Source organism: Phaenicophaeus curvirostris, chromosome 1 (assembly GCF_032191515.1).
Source record: "Phaenicophaeus curvirostris isolate KB17595 chromosome 1, BPBGC_Pcur_1.0, whole genome shotgun sequence".
Taxonomy (NCBI): domain Eukaryota; kingdom Metazoa; phylum Chordata; class Aves; order Cuculiformes; family Cuculidae; genus Phaenicophaeus; species Phaenicophaeus curvirostris.
Window position 1 is genome coordinate 58152914 of NC_091392.1, and position 22154 is coordinate 58175067.

Below are 22154 nucleotides of genomic sequence, written 5' to 3' on the forward strand. Positions count from 1 at the left end.
GAAAAAAAACCCTTCTTGGCTTATTTTTTTCCATGGAGGACCTGACAATGTTTGAATGTCAGGATGGGAAGTAAAAAGAGAGCAAACAAAGCCCATACAATTGCCAGATGCTCCTGAAACCTTACTTTAAATCCAGGGACCACGAGCATCAAGAGTTAAGAGTAAGAAATAAAGAATCCCTTGCCTTTGTGTCAAACAGATAGCAACAGCTGTGGCTTTGCTAAAAATCCCAGGTGTTATAGCCTTTCATAATAAGCAACAACGTCAGGCAAAGCACGTAACACCACTTACCTCTGTAAAACAGTATAATAGTAATAGGCCATCACAGTTTGCTGGTACACTTTATACAAGTATGAAGAAGCAACTACATTCATCTTGAAAACATTAGGCACTTTGCTTACAGCCACACAAAAAGACAGAGTAGATTCAGGAATAAATTTAACTTAATTTACAGTGCATAGCAATAGTCCACCCCATGCTAATGACAACTCTTCTTTTTGCCAATACGTTCTCTCTGTTGGGAATTTGGATGGCGGTTTAGCTGGTTCATTTGCTATTTTGTGTCACACATCATCATTTCTTTTCTGCTGGTGTTTTCTAGCTTTACAACTGAGAATAATCCCCTTGGGCTAATAATCCTTTTTCCAAAAAGGTAGTGTTGTGAAATACAGGAAGCAGGTATAACAAATCCAGAAAGGAAAAACCTTTCATAGCTGTCTGCCAATCTTTATTATTTCCATTCACTAAATGCCCGCTTCCCCTTAACACCGACTAAGTTCCTATCAAAACGGCTGAGCTTCAGTGCAGACAAAAAGAGGTCTCCTCCCCACAAAGGGGTCACAGCATCCCACCTTCTGCACCTCACCCAGGTTTCCCAATACCAAGGCAACTAAGGCAATACCAACCCCCTAGAGTCTCAACTCTCAAGCCCAGCTGCAAAGGCCACTAAGACAGCTCAGCCACGTAGTAGTTTAATCTTTTTTCTTCCTTTTTCTACCCCATCGGCTGCATTTTTCTGGCACCACCAACTAGCAAATTAAGGTACTCGCTGACCTGAGCTTGCATCACTGACCTTCACCTTGAATAACTGCTGCTTCTGCTATAAGTGACCAGCCCAGAATGCTGGGCATGATATTCCCAAAGAACCACCTTCAATTTAGAGTGATCTCATAATTACTACTACTTTTAACGCTTGCTATCTTTTCTGTACAGAGATAAATAAATCCCCATCTTCTCTCAGAGACCCAGAGATTCTTCTGAAACATTTCCAGTCAGCATTTTTTCCAAACGGCTTCTTTAAAATGCCTTTTTTAAAAAACAAAGGTGACTCACCATCTAATGCAAGATAGTCTGACTCACATTTAACACTTTGATCTCCATTTTGGTCAGCAACTGGCTTAGCCATATCCTTGTACTACATGTAACAGGAAATAAAGGAGAAAGCAGAATATACTTTAAACATCCAATCAGTTCCAGACCATCAAGAAATGCTCAGGATAGATCTGCAGAGAAAGGAAAATAGCTTCAGCACCCAGAGACCTATTACAGATTAGAACAGAAATGAAATTTTTCAGCAAGAGACAGATTTTCCACTTTCATGTTCCCAGATTTAGATGAAAAAGGGGGGCTCTGTACAAAAGGTATTTTGCTAGAGGGGTTTCTTTTTCTCATTTAGCTTCATCAAAATCCTCATGATAAAACTGAACAGCATCACTTCAGAAATGAAATAACAATCCAGAAACAATTTCCCATTTGCACATAACTTGCAGTGGAATTTACTACTTAATAATGCCTAAAGTTATCTAAAAAGGGGAGCCCCAAAGTTAGGTCAGATATAAACTGCTACCACTGCACCCATGAGCAGCTCACAGTTCAAGCAGCAAAGGCAGCATCAACATCTGTGTTAGAGCTGCACAACCCTGACCTAGAGAAGGTTCCTGTGAGGTGCATCCAGTTAAGCTATCTGCATTAATTTTCCAGAGGAATCCAAGAAACTGTGGAGCAGGTCTCATTGAAATTAACAGGTGATTGCTTGCCTTTAGCTTTCTTTGAAAGAACACCATGTTAGCCTAATAGCCTGGCCTTCATGTTGGTCTAGAGATGGCTGATAAAACCAAAAACAAGGCCTTTCCCTGCCTGGGAACAAACTGACATCTCTTACACACAGGCCTCAGAGTAATTTAAAAGTGGTAAGAGACTTCAGTCCAAACTAAAGTGAACTTGGCAGCATCAGGTTTACAATTGGACTCTATGACCTTAAGGGCCTTTTCCAACCTAAATGCCTATGATTTTATGAAAAAAAATAAAGCTTATGATCTAGAATTTAAGGAGCTGTTTACTAGGTTTGCAGTTGCATGTCCTTTTCTGCTTAAACAGGATGAAAAGGATATAATGGACTGAGGAAGACAAAGATTGGATATAGTGACTGGAAATTGAGTTTAAGTGATGGAAGCCAAGACAGGCTTTGCTTATAGCCGTGTTTTAGAAAGCAGGGTGCAAGGAACCTAAAGACACTCATGAAAGCACATACAATAAAGCATTTCTTCCTCACAGTTCTTACATAGATGTCAACAGACAAAAATTCCCCTTGATTCACGTGCTTCCTCTCTGCTCTGGCAGATGTTAGCACCCAGACCCACTGCACCCACACATTTCTGAGTTCAGATTGTGTTTAACATCTCATGAGATCATAAAGACCAGCACTTTCAGTAGATATTTTTGTGCACCGAGCAGGCAGGATTGGTCTCTAGAAACCCCTTGCCTAGAGGCAGAAAGCTCTGCCTGTGTCCATCCCTGTGGTGTCTGAGCTCTGCATGGGCAAGGTGACTTTGAGAGAAGTTGTGCTAACCTACAATTTATTTCATGCCCCATCGGAAAAGAACAGCCTTATCCTGTCCGTCACTCACAGTGCAGACTCACTGTAAGTTCTCCTGTCATGAGTGGCACCTACATCATTGGCCCCAGCAGGACAGCAAGTAATCAGTGGAGAACCAGGCTCAGTTTTTCTCTGGTACTAAGTATCCAAAGGTCCAATCTATCATATGCTTCCACAGTTTGTCAGCTGCATGTGATCACTCATGAATAATGTTCTCCTGCCCAGCTCAGAGGCACATACCCATGCCCCCTCACTGACCACATGCCATACACAGACAGGCGCACGTCTCCAAGATGCAGCTGAGATATCCTTACCCAGTGCTTTACACACACAGCAGTTAAAATTGATGCATACGTATCAGACCAGTCAACTCTCTCTCTCAGAAATACTATGCTGCCTCTTGAACTCACAATATTAGCAAGAGTCTGCATAATACAAGTGCCAGGCAGCAAAGGCACAAATCCAGTTGAATCATGCTACCAGGACATATCCATCCTCTCCTGCTCTTGCCAGGACAATTGTCCTTCCAGCTGTCCACTTTGTCTTTGCTGTAAGTGAAAAGAGAGAAGTGTTGTGCAGCCTCTTTAAAACAAAGAAAATCGCTCTGATTTCAAGAGGGCAAGGTCTCTAAACTGCATAGGATTTAAAGGAGTAAACAGCATCTGAGAAGAAGCTGGGTACAACCTGGTTCCAGATGCACCCTGAACTCCCAGCTGGTCTCCATAAGCTGACATCACTGCACAGGCAGCACCAAGTCCCTGGTACAAACCTTGGGGAAGCCTGGCATTGAACTGTGACGTTCCCAGGGCAGCCACATCCCCACACCTCTCTATACAGCTAGGGAGGAACTTGCAGACTGCTGGACAAGCATAGATGGAAAAATTTTCGAACTAGTTCCTTGGTCATCACAGTCTTTGATTAATTGAAGTTGCATCCCCAATGGTAGGCACAACCAACCTCCTCAACCTGGAGGACCTAATAAAATTTTTCGTGCTCTGCCAGATACTCCCCAAGGAATTACTACTCTGATCTAGTGAGAGACTCAACTATTAGCTGTTTCTGAAAAGAATCACTGAGGTCTAAGCAGCAGAGGGTTTTAGCTTACCGCTGAAATCCAGGTTTTAACACTCTGTGCTGGCACCAGCCACCTACCCTGCTCTTGGCTTGTCCTGCCACCTTGACCTCTTTCACTTACTCCTCCAGGACTTGGGAGCACAGAGCTCCCCTACCTGCCCGCACAGCTCAGAGCAGTGATCCTACTTTGTAAAATATCTACCTTGGTGGGTAGAATTAGTTGGCACACTGCTCATGATATTACAAGCTGTTTTTCCCTGCCCAACAGCAGGACAGGATCCTTGGCAAGCAGATCCTTTGCCTAGGGACACAAGGGCAGATTGAGGCAAAAACACTGTATGTTGGGCTGCTTTAATGAGAAGGAATGAAGGTCAAGGGCTTTGAGAGAGAAGAGGCAGCTGAAAAACTGTACTATGAAGGCAACAGTCAGTGAAAAAGCATTCAAATCTACTGGCACAGCACTCACTGAAATCCTCTATAATGCTGGTAAGATCCTCAGCTTGGCCAAAACACAGAGGCTGTCTTGTGTGCCCCAAGCTCATGTGTCCCAAAGAAGGCACCCAAAAGCGCTATTTACACCTCTAGCAAACTTATGGAGAACTCATAGCTTGGCCTTTATTCCTGAATTTCATCTCCTGCAGCAAGAGGAGAACAGCTTCCCCTTGCCATCCCAATGGTGCTGCAGGGATTAATTTATTTCTGCACAGGGTTTTGAAAACCACTTTAGAAGTCCCCAGAATTAGTCATTCTTCCCAGAAACTGCTTTGGAGAGAGGCTTGCGCTCAGCACGCTGGGGCCAAGAGCAGGTCCTGGGCCGCACAGACCCAGCCTCAGCAATCAGCAGCTCCCCGAGGCAGAGGGTGACCCTCGCACAGCATCACAGGCAGATGTGGCATAGAGGTTACTGTCTGCAAGTCAGCACGCTCTGGTAAGGATTCCCAAGCACTGGCTGCAAAAGTAACTATGCTCTAACATTCAGCAGCAATCACCAGACAGTGCTATTCTCTCTTCTTTGAAAGTCACAAGAACCAATACCATGGTGATAAGCAAGACAGCTAGATCCCAAAAAAAAACCCATCAAAGAGCCCTGTCTCTATGCACCCATGTGGGCAGAAACACATGTTCCTCTCCAGATCATAAAAGAAGCACCAACAAGAGGAAGGAGACAAAAAGAGTTAAGCAAACCTGACAAGAGCAAGAGAGAAAACAAAAGCACTGACACCCACAAAAGCCCTCTGACAGTTTCTTGCCAGCCAGTCCATCCCCAGCCCTACCCTCAGCTATTCACATTTCTTTCCATCCCCCATTACATTTTTGTAATTCTTGTTGATGGCTCTTCTGCTAATACATCACTCCTGGAGCAGTTGGGGTCAGAGCAGTAAACAGCAGCAAGTACAGTCCAGCTGAGCAGAGCCTGCCTTGCTCTGAGGGAACATGCAAGAGCATCTTGAAAGGACTAAGCAGACAACACATAAAAATGCTGCAGAAGTAATTCAGCATTTCTAAAAACTTTCTTTTACAAACTGCATACAGCCAGCAGCATGGAAAAAATTGTATGAACTGTCCATTTAATACAGTAGTTCAAATCTCATCAGCTTGAGCACAAGAACCCTCTTTGCCTGATTTAGTTGGGCCCCTGTTAAGTAGCCCTCCTAGCCTTTACAGCACAGGCAAAAGCTAAAGCACCAGATGGCCTGCCCCCAAAATATCCTAGCTCCAGGAATCCTAGTTTTCCTTACAAAACCAATTCCAAAGGAACAAGTCACTACAATTTGAAGCGCCCTCACAAAAGAATCCATTAAGTTGCTCCAAAATTCATTTGCCTTTTACATTTCACTACCATCATTTTTCCCATATTTATTTTTTCTACCAGCTACAGTGGAACGTTACTCTCAGTTATATGTAGTTCATGTTTAAAAACTCAACACAAAAGATTCACAGAAGGAAACAAAGCGTGGCTTCACACCTGGAAAAGTCTGTGTGAGACCGGAGATCTGTTGCTCATTCTAACATCTCTATATAAATGAGATTTCCTTTACATCACAGCATCCTGACAGACCACAGAAGCTTAGAGCAATATCCTTTTGGATGCACAACTGTTTCTTCAGTGCATATTTACTGACTTTTTCCAGCCCATCATTCTTTATTTGGAGCTATATTTTTATGCACAAAATGGTAGCTTTCAGAGGAGGCAGGAGTTATTAAAAAGTTCATCTGTTCCAGCTGCTTATTCCTCACTTAAACTCATCATTAATCCGCTTTTTATGACACCGTAATTGTCCCTATGGCAACCAATTATGATGTCACAAACAAGATTAGAATTTGAGATAGGGGAACAGAATTAGCTTCTTCGTTATTTGTTTAGGTCCCCAGCAGCTGTCACGCCTGATCAAATCACTAGCCCGTGCCTTCAAGAAGTCCCTTTTCAATATCCCACCAATACCTGATATTTTAAGGGAAGGCAGCCAGAAACACAAGCTACAGCATGTGCTCCGTGAAGGAGGGAAGGCTGTATTGCACGAAGAATACCTTTGCAGCCCCTGCAGCTCATTCACTCACCCCATGAAACAAGAAAGCACTTGCAACTCCAGTGACGTTGTGGGTACTGGGTAGTCAGACTTGCTGCAAATATGATTAATTTCCTTGTAAAAGTTTAATCATTCTTCAGGTCCTACTAAATATTTCCCTTCAATGATTTGCTGCAGCAGTGAATTCCCTGTTAGATACACACAAAATGAACACGTAGGGCAAGTAAAGAAAAACCCCCTGAGCTCACTTATTTCATATTTGCTTCTACACATAAACTAAATACTGCAGTCTACCATCTCTCGTCCTGCCAAATAATCATAAATACACCTGAATGCCTGAAGTGATTTACATTACCTTTCTCTAGACTTTTTTTTCATTTCATCTGTACTTTTTCAAGCTCCCAACAAACAAAAGAAAGAAAAAAATAAAAGGAAAAGGAACAAAGAATTATCAGCCACCCAGACACCATTCAGCACATCATCAACAAACAACCAGAGGTGTCTCATATTCAAGATAAGAATGCTTTTTATCCACTCCTCCTCCCACAGGTTTATTTTGTGTCATTCTGGCAAGGTGAATTGAGTTAGGGTAGCAGTGAGGGTTAAGAGAACAGCAAAATTCATCAGAAAAAGGTGGCTGGTCCATGGAATAACACCAGGACCTGCACAGAGGCACCAGCCTCTAATGCATGTTCCTTTCACCAACCATTCTGGCTTTGAACTATTAAAGAACAATGATCCCCAGAGACCAGCATGGACACACCATGCATTTTTATCTTCCAGGTAATTTCTTGTACTTTATGGGAAAAAAAATGCCAATGTGCCCATACTCTAGAGAAAAAAAAAAGATGAAGAGGGCAAGAGATGTACTTTCATGTCCTACATTAGGACCGAATCGCAAAACAACTGCCTCCCAGCTGCCCCTGCAGCTGGTAGAGGAGTTCCTTTTAAAGATGCAGTTCACAGCAGGCAAAATGACAACATCTCTATTTGGCTGTAGAGCTACTGCAGCACTTCTAAAGCTGACATACTTGCCAGTATCCAGTAAAAGTTGTCACAAATTCAAACCAGGTTTATCTCTCACCAAAATAATAGCAGAAAAACTCCCCCTGAAAAATAATGTTTTTTTAAATAAAATTTCCTATGTTTTGCTTTAAGAAAAAAAAATGGAAATGTTTGTCAAATGCTAACAAGTACATACATCTATTCATCCTGTTTGTAGGAGGGGTCCACTAATTTTAGCTTTCTAAGACTGCTCTCCACAGATTGTCTGCAGTCAATAGAGATGGGCTCTTCTAGAGGATAGTTTGGAGCCAGAGCTTGAATTAGGCTGGCAAGACAGTCCTCTGCAGAAGACTCTCTCACTTGCTAATGACTGTTGAGGACATCAAGGGAAAGCAGCCTCTCCAGCCCGAAATTATGCTTCAAGAGCAATTCCTTCCTTCCTTCTTTATATTGACTTCTTCACACGTACCATTACTTCCTTTTTTTTCCAGAGCCAGTAAGAAGTGGCACCCACCATCAAGGCATGCACACAGGGACTGATTCACCACAGCATAGCCATTAGAAGGAAATGCATTAGTCTTAATGGCAAGAACTGCACAATCACATGGTCTCTTCCCAAGAAAGTTTTGAAATCCCGTAGGAGTCGGATGTCGGGAACAGCAAAACCAGGACATGCAGACCCTGTTCTTTGACAGACAAGCCAGCAATCCATTGCCCAGACAATTTATTATAACAAACACTTGCTATTTCGCTTATAATTTATATCCCTTTTCATGCTATAGTTGCCAATACCTTTTAGCCTTGAACAGAAGATGGTCATCAACCCTCCACATCTAGCTATTAAAAATATGTTGGCTCCCTCTTTCTCCACTTCCCAGATTAGTTGGACAGAAGCTCCTCAATCCTGACAGCCAAATCTCACAGAAATTCAACTTCTACAAAACTCTCACCCTGCTGACCCCAGTTCACTGTGGTGCAAAACCATTGACTAGAGCATAGCAGGAGACCCACTACCCAGCCAAAATCCATCACCTTGGTACACCTCGCTGAGAGAGGGTAAATGCTGACCTGACTACTTCATGGTCAGAAAGGAACAGCAGAAATGGCTAAAAAGCAGGTCAATGCTTCCTGAGGGGAGAAACCTTTTCAGTCCTAACATTAGGGATCACTTTCCGTCTTTATGCAAGACAGGACTTAACGTCCAATAAATGATTATTTAGATTTTTATTAACCAGCTGCATTCTGCCAGCAGATGCGGACACAGACTCCCAGGCACAGAATATTCTCATAAAAAGAAGGGAGGAAGAAAAAAAAAAAAAGAAGAAAAACACAAACCCACCACTATTAACCGTAGACCCAATGTACTTGCAGCTTTCAGGAATGACATCCCTGTTTAGCTATAAAAAGGCAAATGACCATCGACTACCCTATATTACCTTAATAATATGCTTGAATCATGACACCATGTGGCTCCTGGTAGCAGTCAGAGGACAATTCATCTTCCATGTTCATTCAGTCTTTAATCCTTCGGAAGAGGCGAAGTATCAAATGGCTGGTAAACTCTAAACATGGTTACTGCAACACATTTCTGTCATGGAAAATTAATCATGACCACGATAGTTTCACAGATGCTACTAAACAACAACTTTGGCTTGCCAGAATTCAGCACTTCCATTCTTTGGACAATACTCATATTTCAAACCAAAACAAAATAACTTTTCTCTTCTGGCAAAAAATAACTCGATGTAAAGAAGTTCCACAGAGTAATATCATCTATTCTATATTTCAGTTAAAATTAATACATGAATGTGTTGCTCATCTGTTTTTTCAAAAAACAAAATCAGCATCTTCCCTAGACCTCAGTTGCAAAATAGTATGTCAAAATTTGATTAAAAAATAATTTTCCACTGGAAATTTTTCTACCACCCTTCTCCATTATGGAACAACAGAATTATAAGTGAACGTATATGCTGCAGTACCATCACATGCATTACCTCATGCCCTTAATTTAGAATGAGTAAGAGGTCACTTTATTTTAAGGAATTTTTTTTTTCATTGCTGCTCTGTTTGAGCAGATCCTTTGCAGAACATCTTGAAAACTTCCTTGTGTCTTTTGCATGTACCCACAACTCAGCCTTGTCAGGTACGAGGCCTCCAGGCATACCTGCTTGTTCCCACCACCGCCACACTTGTACACCTCTGTCACTCAAATCAGATGCTGACATGCACTGTTGTGCCTGCGATGCCTAATGCTAAGATGTTTTCACTGGTTTGCATTTATCCTCCTATTATTTGTGTTTTCACACATAATAGAAGCCGCTTTGTCTGCCTGTGTAGTAAATTCGCTTCATTGTCTCACAACCTTGCTGCAAGAAGCTGTTAGGATTGATTCACAATAGGGACAGCATTTCCATCAAGCAAATATCACTCTCAGCACCTGACAAATTGTGACACCATTTGCAGAGCAGCTGTATCAGAAACAAAAAAACTCCCACTGGATGCTCAGGCCAGAGTGGCTGGGAGGCTACTACACAAGGAGCAAAGAGAACTGACCAGGCAGGGCTCAGCTGCAGCAAGACAGACACAACCCTATGATTTCTGGCTGCAATCCCCACGTTGCCAGAGGGAGTGGGCAGGAGACCTGACTTGCCGGGTAACAGCCTTTAGGGACAGCAAGCTGCTTCTCTGACTGGAGGGGAATTCACATCTTTCCTTTTTCAGTCTTTGGGGTGAAGTGGGGGAAAGCAGGGCTACGATTTTCCATTCCAGCTTATTTTCTCCTCCTTTTCTTTCTCTCTTTCTCTTTCACGTTTCTAATAGCCTCTTTCAAGTTTGGAGAAATTACTTCTGTAAAGCATTACCTGGGGCATCCTAAAGACAATTTCCCACCCTCCCTTCCTTAGGATCATAGAATCACCAGGTTGGAAAAGACCTCTTAGATCATCAAGTCCAACCATTCCTACCTGCCACTAAACCATCTCCCTGTGCACCTCATCTACCCATCTTAAATACCTCCAGGGATGGTGACTCAGTCACTTCCCTGGGCAGCCTGTTCCAGTGCCCAATGACCCTTTCCGTGAAAAATTTTTTCCTAATGTCCAGCCTAAATCTCCCCTGGCACATCTTAAGGCCATTCCCTCTTGTCCTGTCCCCTGTTACTTGGGAGAAGAAGTCAGCTCCCTCCTCTCTGCAACCTCCTTTCAGGTAGTTGTAGAGAGCAATGAGGTCTCCCCTCAGCCTTCTCTTCTCCAGGCTAAACAATTTCAGTTCCTCAGCCGCTCCTCATAAGACTTGTTCCCAGCCCCTTCACCAGCTTTGTTGCTCTTCTCTGGACTCGCTCCAGAGCCTCAACATCCTTCTTGTGGTGAGGGTCCCAGAACTGAACACAGGATTCGAGGAGCGGTCTCACCAGTGCCGAGTACAGAGGGAGAATAACCTCCCTGGACCTACTGACCATGCAGTTTCTGATACAAGCCAAGATGCCATTGGCCTTCTTGGCCACCTGGGCACACTGCTGGCCCATGTTCAGTCGCTGTCAACCAACACCCCCAGGTTCCTCTCCACCAGGCAACTTTCTAGCCACTCTTCCCCTAGTCTGTAACTCTACATAGGGTTGTTGTGCCCCAAGCGCAGGACTCTGCACTTGGCCTTGTTAAACCCCAGGCCATTGGTCTCAGCCCAGCGGTCCAGCCGGTTCAGATGCTTTTGGAGAGCCTCCCTGTCCTCATGCAGATCAACATTTCCTCACAGCTTAGTGCCTTCTGCAAACTTCATCCAGGTCACCGATAAAGACACTGAACAGGGCTGGACCCAGCACTGAGCCCTGGGGGACACCGCTTGTAACTGGCCTCCAGCTGAACTTAACTCCATTTACCACCACTCTCTGGGCCCGGCCATCCAACCAGATTCCACCCCAGAGAGTGTTCACCTGTCCAGTCCAGAGGCTGACAGTTTCTGAAGCAGAATACTATGAGAAACTGTGTCAAAGGCTTTAGTGAAGTCCAAGAAGACCACATCCACAGCCTTTCCCTCATCCAGTAAGCAAGTCACCATATCATAGGAGGGGATCGGGTTATTTTGGCAGGACTTGCCTTTCATGAAGCCATGTTGACTGGACCTGATGACCCAGTTCTCTTGCATGTGCTTCATGATAGCACTCAAGATCACCTGTTCCATGACCTTCCCCAGCACTGAGGTCAGACTGACAGACCTGTAGTTTCCCGGATCCTCCCTCCAACCCTTTCTGTAGATGGGCACAACATCAGCCAGCCTCCAGCCAAGTGGAACTCCCCCAGTGAGCCAGGACCACTGGAAGATGACGGAAAGGGGTTTGGCCAGCACATCCGCCAGCTCCTTCAATACTCTTGGGTGGATCCCACCCAGCCCCATAGACTTGCTAGTATCTAATTGTCCAAGCAAGTCTCTAATCACGTCTTCTTGGATCATGGGAGCTTTGTTCTGCCCCTCTAGCTCCTGGGGATGTAGACACAGGGAACAACTTTCCTTACTATTAAAGACTGAAGCGAAGAAGTACCTCAGCCTTGTCCTCATCCTTTGTCACAGTTGATCCCTTTGCAGCCAATAAAGACTGAATATTCTCCCTGGTCCTCCTTTTACTTTTGATGTATTTGTAGAAAGTTTTTTTATTATCTTTCACAGAAAGATTTTATTTTTTTTTTTACTATCTTTCCTTTTTGCATCTGATCTTATGATTGCTTGTGAAGCACTGGAAATGTCTAGTCAGATGAAAGGTCCAAAATTCTGACTGGGACTGAAATGATCAAAACTTCTTTTCATGACCTACAGCTCCAAAAACAAGCAGATGGGACAAGCAGGTACATGCCAGAGCTTCCAGACCAAACTGCAGGCCCACATCCATGTCCTCCAGGAGACAGTCAGCTGCCGCTTCCACTATAAGATACATAGCTGCAAAGGATAGCAAAATAAGGTCATTGGTGGAAGAAAGACAACACAATGCCATCTGGTAACTTGGCACATCACATGTGAAAGAGGATGATCTCTGATTTCCAGTAAGCAAGAGACATGAGTAACCTCAGAATAAAGGCCGAAGACCAAAAAGGGAGTGAATTATCTTCTTTTTCTGCTAAGTCAGGAGAGAGGCATATTCAGCATGTGATGAAAGCTTCACTTACCACTGCTTGTGCTGCAACTCTCTCTGAATAAACAACAACGCTTAACACTTAGGGAGCAAGGAGGAATGAGCCCAACACTTTCACAACCTCAGGTTTTCTCCCATCTTCCTTCCATCTCCCCCCAAAATTTAGTCATTGTTATCCTCTGTTCCCACAGAGACGCAGCAGGAGCTGTTAAGAGAGAGAAGCCACCACACCAGGGTTCAGCAACTGTAGCTTTTCTGTATGCACATTGTACATTTATTTTACTTAATTTGGGGCAAGACTAGGTACTAATATGAACATAAAACTCAAAGTCTTCCTTCAAAAAAAGGGATTTGGTAATATAAGCAGCTCTTGTATGGACAGGTTGAGGATACTTTCATAGTCACATCAGATCTGATGGCAGAATTACATTTAGTTGCTTTCCTTTCAGCACCAAAGAGGTGAGGGTAAGGAGAGAAGAGAGTATTGAGCTATTTGGGGATTAGAGAGAAAAGATATTGCCCAACAAAGAGATGAGGGGAAACATTTCTTTTAAATTCCTTGTTATCCGATCTCTCACATTTTCACCACATGTGAGGGGAAAATCGGGAAGAATCCATTACTTGATCTTGAATAACTGTCTCTAGGTGACTACATATGAGGAAATAAAAATATTTGTGTGGCATATTAAATATCTCTTCCAGTTACCCATTATCGCCATCAGAGATAGCTTAGTTTTGTGTATTTCATTGAAGGGAGGAAGGAAACAAGGAGGTAGATCATCACATGAGGGTTTTCTGAAACACATTAATTAACGAGAGAGCTCACACACAAGCTCTATAGGTCTATCCTACCCCAGAGAGCATTTCTCATAGTGCTTCTGGCTTGAGACAGCCCACCAGCTTGAATGAACATACATAATACTTAGCTTATGTCGTTGATAGCCATCACATCCCCAAGAGAGGTCTGTACAGATGCTGGCTGTGGGTTGGGAGAGCCCAGGCTGTTCCCAGAGGGAAAGACATGCAGTATCCTCTCCGCAAAGCAGACAATCCATGCTCTAGCCAGCCCTCCCTTTGTAGGGCACACAAGTCTTCCAGGCCAGGCTGTCCACAGCCATTCCTGCTGAAGGTTATGGTTCTTCTCCCTCTCAAATGAATTAAGGTGTGATAGGTAAGGGATGTTTGGGGGAAGAAACGCCACCCTTAGATCACTTGTCTGAAGGCCACCAGTTTAACAGTTTCTCAATGCCATATATCAACCTTATGAGGGGGCATCTTAACTGCTATATTGGTCTCAGTCCAACTCATAACTGTCCTGGCATCACAGCCAACATTAGTCATCCCTCCCACTATGCTGAAAGAAGAGAAACTAAAAGCTGAAAAGACAAAGGCCAAGTAACCCAGCACTCAGTAATTTTGCTGTTCACTCTGGATAATAATGCACTTATCAAATGATGATATGGCCCACAACAGACTCAAGGAAATTAAAAACATTGTTTTGCTCTTTGCCATCCAGGCTGAATCAAGATTCACGAAGGCAAAGGAGTCCACACAAGCATCACACCACAGCTGCATCCAAGCCACTGTGAATCTACTCCAGCACATTGTTATGCATCAGCAGCATTTGTCAAGCACCGTCAGCATTCCTTCAATACCTGAAAACTGGAAAAATAAAAAGCTCAAAAGCTGGAGAAAGCAACTGGTGCCTCCTCCATTTTGCCATAGGTTTGTATTACATTGACAGGGAGAAGTCCAAAACCAGTCTCTATGTCCAACTACACATAAAACATGTACATAACCACTTTGCAGCCACTGTGACACAGTCCACCACTGTAGGGCTTGAAAACCTCCAGTAGTGCAAATCCAAAGAGGAAAGGAAGCAGCTTATCATAAGCATCCCAGTGGAAGAGAATCAGAGATGCAGTAATGGACTACAAAGCTCACAGTAGCCTTGGAGGCATGAAAAAACTGCTGAAGTGAGCTCAACAATTTAAACCTTGTAGAATATGAAGCCTGATGTTTATGGAGTTGTGTGTTCTTTGCTCATCATAATGTGCACCGCACAGCCCCAGGTACATAAACCCGCACTGAGCACTGGTGTCTTGGTAGGAACCAGCAAGAAGACAAACATATGCTGCAAGACTGAAGATAGGGCAGAAAAGGCAAATTACAGAGTGAAAATGGAGAGCAAGCAATTAAAAAAAAAAAAAGAAATCCAGAAATTCTATCACAGTAAAAACTAGCTAGGGACAAAAAGAAACTACCTGCTCCAAAATCAAATATACTGCTCTGCAAGAGAAGTGACAGTTGCACCTGTTTGCTACCTGCAGAGACAAAAATGAAAAATAAAGAATAGCTTAAATCCTTCTCACTAATTGAAGGCCATTCACAATCAAACATGCCAGCTGCATCTGTACTGCTGCTAATTTCTTCTTCAATGTCATTTTAAATCAGGCTTAAACCTGGAGGTGACTATAGTGCCAGCAGCAAAGGATCCTAGAAGCTCAAGCAGCTGGCAAGGCACTGGTACTGGATATCACCTAAGGCAACAGCATCAAAGGCACTATATATGAATTCTCTGCGTCTCAGCTTACAACTAACCTCAAAACTCCTAATGAAACTTTATTCACATCTTTGGCATTTCAGTTACTTTCACAGGAGAGTCCATTGCCCTCTAGGGCAACATCTCAAATCTATAGATCAGGCTAACATTAGCAATTAATAACCAAGGACCTGGCCTAGTGTGCACCTACGCATGACATTTCATTGCCCTCAGAGAATCTACACGAAGCAGTGCTTGAGTTGGAATGAAACTCAATGTGTTTTCACAACAAAAGGATATACTCCTGGGATTATTCACTAATTGGATAAAAGCATAATAACTACCCCTTTACCATCCCTAGAGGAAACTCATTAGCAACCTAATGAAATAAAGTGATGACAGGAAGGTATTTTCTCATCATCTTTTAATGCTAGCAGGCTTCAAAGCCATTTTGCTTCCTCACTCTCTCCTACGGTGTTCAGAAACCCCACTGTACCTCTCAAGCATAAGAGACAGTTCCCTCTCCTGCATGCTACACAGCATGAGGGAGCAGTTTCAGAGCACAGAGGGATTCTAAGACATTCAACTCATCACCTCTGACAGATCGGTACAATTGAAGCTTAATCCACCCCTGCCCCACTTGGAAAATACTCGGGTTTGTCCAGTGGGTCAAGCTTCCTGACAAGTCATACAATCTAGAAGGCCCACGCTGGAACTCTTTCCTCAGCACATACAAGGTCCAGCATTTATTTAGCAGAAAGTACACATGGTTTTCCTACACAGCTGCAACCTGCAAAACCCACTGCAGAGCCCTCCATGCTTGTGTCCTTTTCTTATACCTTCCTTCACCCTGAAGTCACCTTAACTATAACAAAGCCATCAAACACCCAGAACTAAGCCCCAAGGAAACTCCTATAGACACTCTACAAATACATACACACAGTCTTATCTACATGTACTCTTACACATTTTTTCATATACACCCAGTCACATACAGCTTTCCTCTGTTAAAGAGCAATGACAAATGGTCAAATAATTCATTAACCACAAGTGGGGGGGGGGCACACACCAACATCAGGACATGCAGGTGAACAGTATAATTGAGTTAATGAATCATCCCCACACACAAAGCATCTGGGAAAAAAAAAACCAGCTTTGTAGAGAGCAAGACACAAAAAGGAGTCCAACTTTTCACATCCATTTTCTTCCAAATCCCTCATCATCAGTTCTGTAACTAGAAGAGGTTACCACAAAGCTGTGAGCCTCCCATGTCTGATCAGCTTCTTAATCTTCCTTCCTTCTCCCTCTTTTCTTTAATACCTAGGACATCCTTTGGCTGGCTCTCAGTATCTCATGGCCAGGTTGTGCTAGATTTACCAATGAAGAAGCAGGAAGAGCATAGAAGACTGTTGCACACGCACATCATAGAATCATAGAATAACCAGGTTGGAAGAGACCCACCGGCTCATCAAGTCCAACCATTCCTATCAAACACTAAACCATGCCCCTCAGCACCTCATCCACCCATCCCTTAAACACCTCCAGGGAAGGTGACTCAACCACCTCCCTGGGCAGCCTCTGCCAGCGCCCAATGACCCTTTCTGTGAAAAATTTTTTCCTAATGTCTAGCCTAAACCTCCCCTGGTAGAGCTTGAGGCCATTCCCTCTTGTCCTGTCCCCCGTCACTTGGGAGAAGAGGCCAGCACCCTCCTCGCTACAACCTCCTTTCAGGTAGTTGTAGAGAGCAATGAGGTCTCCCCTCAGCCTCCTCTTCTCCAGGCTAAACAACCCCAGCTCTCTCAGCCGCTCCTCATAAGACCTGCTCTCCAGCCCCTTCACCAGCTTTGTTGCTCTTCTCTGGACTCGTTCCAGATCCTCAACATCCTTCTTGTGGTGAGGGGCCCAGAACTGAACACAGGATTCGAGGAGCGGTCTCACCAGTGCCGAGTACAGAGGGAGAATAACCTCCCTGGACCTGCTGGTCACACCGTTTCTGATACAATCATCTTCTCAACATCTCAGCCAAGTTGCCAGATTAAAAAAGAAAAAAGAAAAGAAACGAAAAAAGAGCCAAACAAACAAAACCAAAAAAACCCACAACTGACAAAAGCCTGGTGAGACTTCAAGCAAGTAATTTCATCGGCCCCACCCATGACTGACACAGGCAAGAAAAACCAATTACATGCTCATTTATTCCAAAGCCATAACAAAAGTGTTCTCCCACCTAATCAAAGCTAGCTGGCATTTGATTGATTATTTATTACCTGATGAATTTTTCTACCCATGACAGTCCTAGGGCACTCTGAGTCTACACATTAGGCACGTGTAGAGGATCCCCCTTGCAAATCACTGACACATCTATCCCCTCCCGAGTATGTACGCAATTCCATTCTGGCTTACATGTAGCTTCACCCAGAGTTATCATTCACAACGTGTCATTTGTAAAGTTCTGCTAACCTCAGATGTGGAAGGGAAAACATGTCATGCTCTAAATTAAGAGACAGTCCTTACTTTGTACAATGTAGAGACTTCGATGGCCAGACTTGCAGCACCTCTCAAAGTCAGGAGGGAACGTTAAATGTCAGCCTGGTTTTCCCCACGGTATTTTTCTTGTTTCTGAACTATCCTAGCCTTTTTCTGCATTTTATTCCAACATAGAACTTTTACCTCAAAGCTTAATAAGTGAAAGACCTTCATGAAGGTCCCTTCACGTGCCTAAAAAACGTCCAGTGATGTGCTTTGGGAGAAAATGCTAAAACAATGATGGATGTTTTGGATGCAAAAATAAATTGAGTCACTGTTATGCGAGTGGGTGGTACCAACTCTGTACAGTACATACCCGAAAGTCTTAACAAAGACAGTTGTAAGCAGATCTTGCCAGATTAGGCCAGAAAGTGAGAATTATTTTCTTGACATTTCATAAAAGATAAATAAATAATCATCCATCATTTCATACAGAAAAACCTCACTCATTATTGAAATAGTACGTATCAAGATTCAAGGAAACTTAAGTAGAAGAAATCAACACAATCAAAAGATCAAAGGCTTGTGTTGGGTGTTTTCATTTTTACAAATGTCATTCAGCTTTAATTATTTAGAATGCTTCACAATACACTAGTAAATGCTGTCATATTTCATAAAATAATTAAGTCTTAGTAATAGGAGACACGTCTATCATCCTGTATCTATTTAATATTTACTGAGAACTGATGTGCACTTCATGATTACCATGTCTGTAAATAAATTAAGAAAAAAAGCATGTTTCCTATTCTGAAATTACTATTTTGGTCTGAGGCCCCATCTGTAGTCCCAGGTACTTATATGCTCATCAACAATGACAAGGCTTGTGTAATCAGGGATTTCCCAGGATTTCTCTGCCATAGCTTTTTGCCCTTCAAATGCAGTAACAAAGCCCTCTCCAATTATAACTCCGGCTACTTGTTTTGTCACACAGAGAAGCAGTTATTGCTGATGGCGCAGGAGGAATGCCCAGCTTGATTCTTGGCTTCTGCTTGCAGAGGAAAGGTTAGGAAACTACACAAGGGGAACTGGCTGAATGGACATAGTGAGTTAAGAAAATTAGTGCCTCCAGCCACTTCCATTACTAAGAGTGAAACACACTGTTTCCTGCTCAGGCAAACCACCTTAGCCAAAAAATAAAAAAACCCCAACATGATAACGAAGCCACCAATCCACTGCCTATTAGCGGCACAGGACTCTGATGATTCATTATGGCTCCACTTTTGGAAATCCCTGAGCCATATGCAAGCAAGAATCCTAAACCCTGCCACATACTGCATTGGTTAGGATTTCTCCATATGGTCAAAATGAAATGACATTTCTCTAGACAGATTATTCCCTAGTGACACATGTTTACCAAACACCACTTGAATTCTCACAAGAGGGCCCTGAAAACTTACAACGTTATTTCCAATGCCACTAATCAAGATTCCCTGGATTTCCAAATAATAATTAACAAGAAACTAAGAACAATTTGCACTATTGAAGGTTTTGGTTGGTTTATTTTTTGGGTTGTGTTGGTTGGTTTGGTTTTGGCAGGAGGGGAGTGTCTGGTTTTGTGTTGGGATAAATTTTTTTACCCTTTACTACTTCTCTAAGATTAAGCAGTTAAATGAAAAGACTGCATTTTAGATAATTTTTTAGAACTGCAAACACCTGCAGGAAACCTGCTGAATAGAGCTTTATTTTCAAGGTTTTTCTCTAGCAATAGCTTTTTATTCTGGAAAAACTCTTATTGAATGTCTCTTTGGTATAATCTTAATTTCTCTTTATTTTAAGAATCACTTTGGGAAAAGTACTTTAATCTAAAAAAGACCATGAAGTTTCTCACAGAACTTTCCAATGTCAAAATAATAATAATTAAAAGTAAATAAATATTTACCCATTAGTTTTGTGTCACAGTGCCTTGTAACTATTCTGCTGGGTCTAGAAATATAGAGGGTAAATACTGCTCCAAGAACCAGCCAGTCTATACAGAGTATTTCCATCTGGCAGGTGTGCATATTTAATTCACTTTTTTTTTCATTTGCCAATTTCTTCAGAGAGGGTTGGGAAACTGAACTTCTCGTTCTATCAGTTTGTGAGCTCAGAGTTCACATTTTAAGCAGGGAAGCCAAAACATTTTTAAGATACTTAACTCCTTATTTCTAGGGTAAAACAAACACTAACCCTAAAAGCTACACCTTAGCTGTTGATACACCAAAGTTAGCATCCAAATATTAAGTAAGGTGGCCTCATTTAAGCACGTGAGGCTGAAGCATTTCTCTGAGCCTTCATTCAGTCTGCATGGAAACCAGGTCTGCAAGATAACCCTCATCAAGGGATCAGTATTTCTAACAGCTGACTGCCCCCTCCTTCCCTCACCAGCCCTGAGCCAGTAGAGCTCCAGTGGCAGCACCTCCTGTTACATCAGGCCGGTGCCTCACCTGCAAATTAAGATCCACTTAAGGGATGCGTGTTGGTAGCACATAAAAACACACACACAAATAGACACACTTCAAACCCATTAGCTCACACACAAGCACAGATAAGTGGCATATCCCCACTGTGTACGTATACATAATTACAGCACATTTCTATAAAGAAAACAGCAAGCAAACATCCACTCTTAACGGAATGATGAGCTTCTGGTGCAGACAACTAGCTTTGTGAATGTCAGGTGCAAGGTGGCTATAGGTGGGAACATGGGAAGGTCAGGGGGGTTGCAGAGCTGCCTATGAAGCACACCTGCATTACTTAAATCAAGTTTTTCCACCTGGTAGTTCCTTAGAGGGGGAAAAAGGTATGTCTACATTGGTATCTACAGAAATTCATTATATATTTAATACAGCAGTTTCTGCATTGTAAGCTTCTGGCTGTATCAGTACAAAACATTGTTTTTTGAACCATATTACTCATGGTTTTGATACAATTCTAGGGAAATTAACAAGTTATTTGTATGCAACAACTATGTCATTACCTAAAAAGATCTGTTTTACAATTAAAGCAATTGCTGTTTAGCAACACAAAGGAGGAAAAATATAATACTTCAAGTCAGACTCGGGTAAACCATAGTTCTATAATAGCAAGTGATTAAAGTAAAAATTAGTACAGGAATTATTTTTTCTCCTTTTCTTTTTCCCTTGTGACAATACCTTCACCTCTCTTGCAGCCAGACATTTCATTCCTTCAGTTGCCACCAACAGAACTTTTTACATGCATTTTCTTGAATCTATATGATTTTAAGCAGGTTCCAACTGCTGGAATTTTTTCCTGCATGTTTAAATACAGTGTATGGGTGTATGTCAGCATAATGCACCTGCACAGAGAATCCTAAATGAGCTGTTCGAAAGTCAGTATGACGCCTTAAGTAAATTCTGTTGTACTAGTGGATAAGGGAGTCCGAGCGCCAATATAAATAGATTTTCCTGTGTATAATACAGCCATTTACATTTACAAACATATTTCAGCACCATAATTTTCTGAGAGAAATTGTAGCAATTCAAGGAACCTGAGGGTGCAGGGTGTGGAAAGCCCAGTGGAAGTCTTTTGTGGAAGTTTTTTACTCTTGTATCTACTCAGATTGTTCTCTTTACAGATAGATGAGGGTGTATACATGATCTGTAGGTAACCAGCTCCAAAAGAAGAAAAGGTGTGGAAATTCATGGATGCAAAGAAAATACACTTTCTCGTACATATCCTGAGTAGAATAAGTAATGTGCATCAAGAGATACTTGGGAAATGGCTTTTATAGCTAAAGGTTCTGGACTTGCTATATATTTGTACAAGTGGCAGGAGAAAGAATAAAACTAAACCCAACTTTTCCTCCTACAAGCGTTTATTATGAAACCCTTACAAACATACACCATGCAGAAAGCTTCAAGATTATCCACGCCTTTAACACATTTCTAGATGACCTAAAGAATATGACATTATAAACAGATTTTACTATCTCTCCCCAAGACTAATGCAATAAAAATGAAAATCTATAGCCTGACTAAAAGAACCTCCAAGATTTACTGCAAACCCCATGCCTTCTGCACCAAGAACAGACACATTAGCAGACCTGTCTCATTAGCAGTTACTTCAGCAGCTCAGCTACAGAATTTGCCTTTACCTGCAATAGACAACGTGTCCCTAAATGGCACGCGCTAGGAAAACTGTTCAGAACAGAAATGCAAAAGTACTGAGAAACAACTGATGTAATGCTCTTTAGGTGTCCAGTAAGTTTTTCTTTTCACATCACTCACCTTATTAAGCCTAGTATGAATCATCACAAACTTCACACGCGCCAGGAGGACCATCAGCCCTTATTAGCAAGTCTGTCTGCATACATGAAGCCTTATATAAAACTTCAGCTGTGAAGAGTTCTTAATTATATCAGTTTTAAGCCCTAGCCCACAGAAAATCAAAGTAATACTAAGCTACCTCAGATGTAAGTGACAGCACATTAAAAAAAAAAATATACATATCTCTGTGTTAGGGGAGATTCTTCAGCTCATTTACCTAGAG

At 42.4% G+C, this 22154-nt stretch overlaps 1 protein-coding gene across 1 annotated transcript in view; it reads right to left on the bottom strand.

Moving 5' to 3' along the window:
• The window catches only part of DGKI (diacylglycerol kinase iota), a 211797-nt gene that overhangs the window by 188431 nt on the left and 1212 nt on the right, over positions 1-22154 (bottom strand). The window lies entirely within an intron of this gene.